General features: G+C 42.4%; 1 long non-coding RNA gene across 1 annotated transcript; it reads left to right on the top strand.

The window, feature by feature from the left end:
• Window positions 1-3,665: 3,665 nt before the first annotated feature.
• LOC148534524 (uncharacterized) lies at window positions 3,666-6,687 on the top strand. Its single transcript, XR_015877638.1, has 3 exons — window positions 3,666-4,058; window positions 4,164-4,560; window positions 4,684-6,687. It is a non-coding gene; the product is annotated as an uncharacterized LOC148534524 (long non-coding RNA).
• The last annotated feature ends 1 nt before the right edge of the window (window position 6,688 follows it).

Here is a 6,688-nt window from a genome sequence, read left to right as displayed (position 1 = left end):
ATGTAAACAATTCCGACTTAATGTACACCTTTGAGCTTCCATAGGCCTGTAGACAGTAAGTTACTGATTTGATGATGCTGATGATACATGCTGCAACTCTGCGCCAGGTGTATAGCTATATGCCAGATTTATAGTTACACAATATGGTATAACAGTATATTACTTTCTACTGGAAAATATATTTAATTTTACACCATAATCCCTCCACCCCTACACCTTCTAGGCCCATAAAGAATGTGGTCATACTATCAGGGGTATTCAATATGGAGCAAAAAGTCAGTTTCTGCGAGGTTTACGCTCGAATGACGTCATTTTTGCCGCTTTCACTTTTACACCGTATTCAATTTCGAGTTTACGGAAAAAAAATGCGTAAACTTTTCGCCGCTATGGATTTTCGCCAGGTGATTCGTTACCTATTGAAATTAATTGGATTTCGCCATTTCCGTATTCAATATGAAAACATCGAAAAAGTATCAGCGTTTTGAAGTGACTTTTCGCCATTTTTTTTCTGCCAATCGGAGGGTGGTGAAAAGTCCCAAAAAATTTGGGGGGGGGGATTTTCACCTGTGGTAGAGGGATTTCAGTAATGGCTGTATTTTTTTTTTGCAAAACGAGTTTTTGGGAGTCTTAAATCAGCGTTTTTAATATTACCTCACAACACTTCCTGCTTTTACCTCAGGGGTATTTCCTATCACTGACAGGAAGTCAATCACTCCTGGGTAGGGGACATTCTGGAAGAAGCAGCATCTGTGCAGTCAGCTGTATTAACTTTGCATTTTCCAACACTTTTGAGGTATTTAATTTACGAGAAGTAAATTTTTTTACACCAGCAACAAAGATGGAGCAGCATACTGACACCATCTGGATGTTCATGGTCCGTGCATCAGTGGAGTCTCGTCTGGCCATGGACGAAGGTGGTGAACAGGAGGCAGCTCCATCGGGTGAGTTGGTCCATGAGTCAATTCCATGCCTGCGTCAGTTTCGCACTAGACGTGAGCTGGATGGTCTTCCCGAGGTAGAAGTGATAAGGATTTGTCGCTTATCTAGCTCGTTAATCTAAGCACTATATGATCAAATGGAGCCGGACCTGCAACCACAGAAGCGCTCAAACAAGGCAGTCAGTGGCATGTCAAAGCTCCTGGCTGCCTTGCATTTTTTTGCATCAGGCACTTTCCAGCCAAACCTGTCCCAAGTCACCGGTTTTTCACAACCAACATTTCGGGTATTTTAACGCAGGTCCTCAAGGCATTCTTTAAATTGATGACCCAGTACATTAAACTTCCTGATCAGGGAGGTGAATGGAGGGAGACCAAATTTGATTTTTTTCAAATTGCTCAGTTCCCCAACATTCTGGGCGCGATAGACTGCACCCATGTGGCTGTCCAACCACGCAGACATTTGGAGGAATGTTTTTGGAACTGAAAACATTTCCATTCCCTGAATGTCCAAATGGTTTGCGATGCCAACTTAAGAATAACCAATCTTTTTGGGGGCTTTCCTGGGTCGGCCCACGATTCCTTCGTCTTAAGCCAGTCGACATTAGCTCGGGACTTTGAGAGCGGCAAATTCCAGAACGGCTGGCTGTTGGGTGAGTAGCATTTTTTTTATTTTAAATTAAAAATGTGTTTGTTAAATTGTAAAAGGGCCTTATCCTCAATGCAGTGTATGTGATATTGGCTATTTGCGTGCTATAGGAAATTTGGGGTTTTGTGACGTCTATGCACATTTGGATTGTTTTGCAATCATACTTACTGAATGCAATGTATTTGTTGATTTTGTATGTACTTCTCAAAATAAATTAGAATGTACTTTTTGTTATGTTATTTTAGAGGTACAATGGTGGGGCATTTACTCAGGACCATGATTGTGACCCGCTTGCCAGCGCACAGCGCACAGCGCTGGCAAGCAGATCAATGTTCCCCCATTGCACATGTGCACCCTCTGGTGTGAGCATTTCCGTGACCTGCCAAGCGATTGAACTTCAGTCGCTGTGGGTCTTGCTACTTGACTGGGTGGATGTTGATGGTGAGTGACAGGTCGCCCTGTTTTGGAGTTGGAGAGGGAGTCTGAAAGCACAAATGGCAGATGTTCCTTTTGGAACGCCTGGCATTTGTGGGCGGCCCAACTGACATCAGTCATGATGACAGTTGTGGACTTTCTGCTCTATTAGACCAGGGAGTTCACTTGTCCTTTGTGTGAGCTGAGCCCCTCCCTCAGGGTTTTGCCAAAAGAAGATGATCGCAATTATCACAACAGTCTCCAGGTGGCTCGCACAACCGTGGGGGGTAACCCACAGCATTGCAAGCGGCTGTTTGAGGCTAAAAATGACACCCTCATTTAGAGCCAGCAGTCGCCAGCAGCAAGTGCTGAATTAGGCCCTCTCTCCCTTTGGGTTAGTAGCCGTATGGTCATCTCTGTGCCAAATTTGTAAAAACTTTAAAAAGTTGGTCCCTCATTAGCAAATTAAATTATGTGGTTTTAAATATGCTAACTGCATGGATAAGTGCAAGCTGTCAGTTGTTCTTTTAGGCTGGTTTAATTATTTAATTTTTTACAATCTTTTAAACATAAATCACTGTGTAGTTTTTGATAGCTCATAGAATATTTCTTTATTAACCTTGTAATGATGCTGTTGCACTGGGTTAAAATTTTTTGGCCTTGTAATTTTTCGTATTTGCAGCCATAGATTTGTCTGTTGTATGGCAATGGAGATATTCATTGCTATGTAATAGTTGTAAATAGTGTGACTTTTGAATTTTGCTTTTTCTCATATTCACCATGATGTCATTTTGGATATGAACGTTTGTGAACTTTTCTGCATCCTTAGGAGATGCTCTAAAAGGTTTACTTTTTGTGTAATTACTTTGGCATTCTGTTCCCAAAAGTTCAATTTGGTGCCTTATGTTTAAATAGTGTCAAACTTTTCATCAGGGGGTTGTGTAATTATGGTCATTTTTTTTGGTTGTTTATCCTTTTTTTATTGCAAGTGGTGCATATCTTTAAATTGTATTCAAATTTTTGTTTGTTTTTTTTTTCAGTGGTCCTTGTTCATGTGTACTGTAATCCCCTATGTTAACTCATGTTTTGTGGTTGTAAAGGCTTAATTGAACATTTCTGTTTGGTATGATTGGCTGTGTGTAAACGTAATTGAGATGCTTTAACTTCATTTTCTAGCAGATTTTTTAAGAAGTGGGGGTGGCGCTAGAATTCATTAGCATGGGCAAAGAAGTGATCTTGGATTATGAGGATTTTCATGCACAAAGTTTATGCAGACTCTAAACTGACGCTAATGTGAATGATAACATCTGCTGGATTACAATGTTTGTACATTTGACAACATATTTTAATAGCAGACATGTAAATTGAGTCTTGAATTTGAAATTTGCTCCTTTTCAATAGTTGGAACACTTAAATTTGTCTTCACTATGTTAGTCCATGTGATCTTGGTTGAACAAATGTTGTTTTTTTTAAGCAATACACAATTGTTTTTTTTTTAAAACCCAGGTTTTAAATGCAAATGTGTTAAACATCGTCAGGAAAATTTTAAAAATCTTACGTTTGTTATTTTAATTTGGCTCCAAATAATTGATGTTGGTACTTGTTTTCCCTTTTTGTTTTTTTTTGTTTTTTTTTGTTTTTTTCAAATCACGTTATGTCATTGATTACTCCAAGTTCCTTTTTTTTTTTGTCTTTTAGGTGATGCGGGTTACCCCAATAAAAGCTGGTTGTTGACCCCATTATACAATCCCCAAAGTGATGCTGAGAAAAGGTATCAGGCAGCACACATAGCATCGAGGGGTGTAATTGAAAGGACCTTCGGTGTGCTTAAAAGCTATTTTCGGTGCTTAGACCATAGCGGCGGTGTGTTGCTTTATTCACCAGAAAAGGTTTGCAGCATTATTAATGCATGTTGCATTTTACACAACATTTGTGTTGCAAACCGTTTTCCGGTGCATATTGATCCTGAGGTTTGCCAGGATGCCTTTCCTCAGCACCGCCGGAAGGTATGGACAACGGAGTCTTTTTGTGCCAAGGACTCATCGAGGATTTTTTTAATTGTAAGTATGAAATGTTTTTTTACCAAGTAAATGCTTTTTAATTTCCAAAATGGGTTCATTTGAAATACTAATATTTTTTTAATTTTTGTTTTGGTTGGTGTCTAGCTTGATGGTCCTTTTGGATTCATTTTTTTGGAATTCTTGCCGCTCATTTCTTTTTCATTTTGAAGATTTTGTTTTTTTTCCGCCAGTTGTGGAAGTTGTGTTATGTTAAGGTTGGTTTTGATTTTGAAAAACATACCTAAAATGAAATGTCAAGTACAATGTGTCTTTCTTTTGTAGTTCTGTTCCTGTTTCAAATAAATATTTTGGGATGGTTGGTTGATGTCTTTGTGCGATGGGAGAAAGTATCCTGTGGCCTCTGCAGTCCCCCAAACAACCTTATCCACTCGGCTTCCAAGACTACTTCTTGTCAATGCCTCCAAAATGAGGGTCTTCAGCCTGCATGGTTGTTTCCAAGGCTCTGCGCTAAGAAGAACAAAGACGCAGCACTTTGAACATGGTGAGTTGAAGGTTTTTGGTTTTTTTTTCTTGGTGCAAATGTAAATGTCTTTTCTTAAAGTTTCCCATCCTTTTTAGTTTGCGTTTTGTTTTTCCCTGCTACTCCTATGTTCATCTATTTCAGTTAATCGTGCTGTCGTTCGAGGACCTACCCATGGAGAGTGCATGGCATCTGAGTCCAACAATGCCCTGGCTGGCATTTGTGCAAATGGTAGAAAGTATCCTGAGGCCTCTGCAGTCCCCCAAGCAACCTTATCCACTTGGCTTCCGTGACAACCTCTTGACTCAGCATCCCAAATGAGGGTCTTCAGCCTGCATGGTTGTTTCCAAGGCACTGTGCTAAGAAGAACAAAGATGTAGCAGCAGTGGCATAACTATAAATTTTGCTCCCCCATGCCAAAAAAGTTTCAGGCACCCCCCTTCCCCCCGCGCCCAAAGATCAAACACACCCAAAGACGACGTTTAAGGCGTGTGGTTACATGATACAGTAACGTGCCTTACACATTATGACATACTAAGTAATGCCACTTATAACACAGTGTGCCACACTGGAATGCCCCTTACAACACATTATGCCACACAGCAATGCCCCTTACACATGCCACACAATAATGCCACGTATAACACATAATGACATACAGTAATGCCCTTATAACAAATTTATGCCATGCTGTAATGTCCCTATTTCACATTATGCCACACTGTAATGCCACATACAATACATTGTGCCATACAGTAATGCCCCTTACACATTATTCCACACAGTAATGCCCCTAATAGCACATTGTGCACACAGTAATGCCAAATACACATGATGCCAAACAGTAATGCCCATTACATCCCACCCTGACAGATCTATTTCACCAACCCTCCTCTCTGCTCCTGCCAGTCTGTCACCTAAGCTCAAGACAGGTTGCACAGTTTTTATGTCCGTGTAGAACCAGATTATTGAGAACATAGTTTATAACCTGTAAACTGCGTGTATCAAGTTAGTGCCCCTTATACAATGCCCCCTGTAGTTGTGCCCCAAAATGCAATGCCCCCTACTAGTGCCCCTTACACAATGCCCCCTGTAATAGTGCCCCTTATGCAATGCCCCATGTAGTAGTGCCCATTATGAAGGGCCCCCTGTGGTTGTACCCATTAAAGTAGTGCCCCCTTAGTTGTGCCTCATATGCAATGCCCCCTATACTAGTGCCCCTTATGCAATGCCCCCTGTAATAGTGCCCCTTATACAATGCCCCCTGTAGTAGTGCCCCTTATGCAGCGCCCCCTGTAATTGTGCCCATTAAAGTAGTGCCCCTGTAATTGTGCCCATATGCAGTGCCCCCTGTAGTTGTGCCCCTTCAAGTAGTGCCCCCTGTAGTTGTGCCCCTTCAAGGAGTGCCCCCTGTAGTTGTGTCCCTTTTAGTAGTCCCCCCTGTATTTGTGCCCATTTTAGTAGTGCCCCCTATAGTTGCACCCATTTTAGTAGTGCCCTCTGTAGTTGCGCCACTTTTAGTAGTGCCCTCTGTAGTTGCACCCCTTTTAGTAGTGCCCCCATAGTTTTGCCCCTTTTAGTAGTGCCCCCTGTAGTTGTGCCCCTTTTAGTAGTCCCCCCTGTAGTTGTGTCCCTTTTAGTAGTCTTCCCTATAGTTGTGCCCACTTTAGTAGTGCCCCCCGTAGTTGTGCCCATTTTAGTAGTGCCCCCTGTAGTTGTGCCCCTTTTAGTAGTGCCCCCTGTAGTTGTGCCCCTTTTAGTAGTGCCCCCTGTAGTTGTGCCCCTTCTAATAGTGCCCCTTCTAGTAGTGCTCCCTGTAGTTGTGCCCCTTCAAGTAGTGCCCCTTCCAGTAGTGCCCTCTGTAGTTGTGCCCCTTTTAGTAGTGCCCCCTGTAGTTGTGCCCCTCTTAGTAGTGCCCACTGTAGTTGTGCCCCTCAAGTGGTGCCCCCTGTAGTTGTGGCCTCTCCAAACATCTCCCCCCCGTACTTACCTGACTCTGCGTGCTGTCATCAAGGCTGTCTCTCCCGCTGCCACGCGACTGGATCTAAATCGATCCAGCAGACATGGCCACGGAGATCCCCAGGTCACGGGTGATGTCATGACGTCACCTGCGCACTGCATTACTGGGAACGCTGGCCTCTGAAGTGAT

This window comes from Taudactylus pleione, unplaced genomic scaffold (assembly GCF_031769625.1).
Source record: "Taudactylus pleione unplaced genomic scaffold, aTauple2 ptg000066l, whole genome shotgun sequence".
NCBI classification, from domain to species: domain Eukaryota; kingdom Metazoa; phylum Chordata; class Amphibia; order Anura; family Myobatrachidae; genus Taudactylus; species Taudactylus pleione.
Note: the sequence above shows the minus strand (reverse complement) of the source record. Positions and strands in the feature narration are given on the sequence as shown.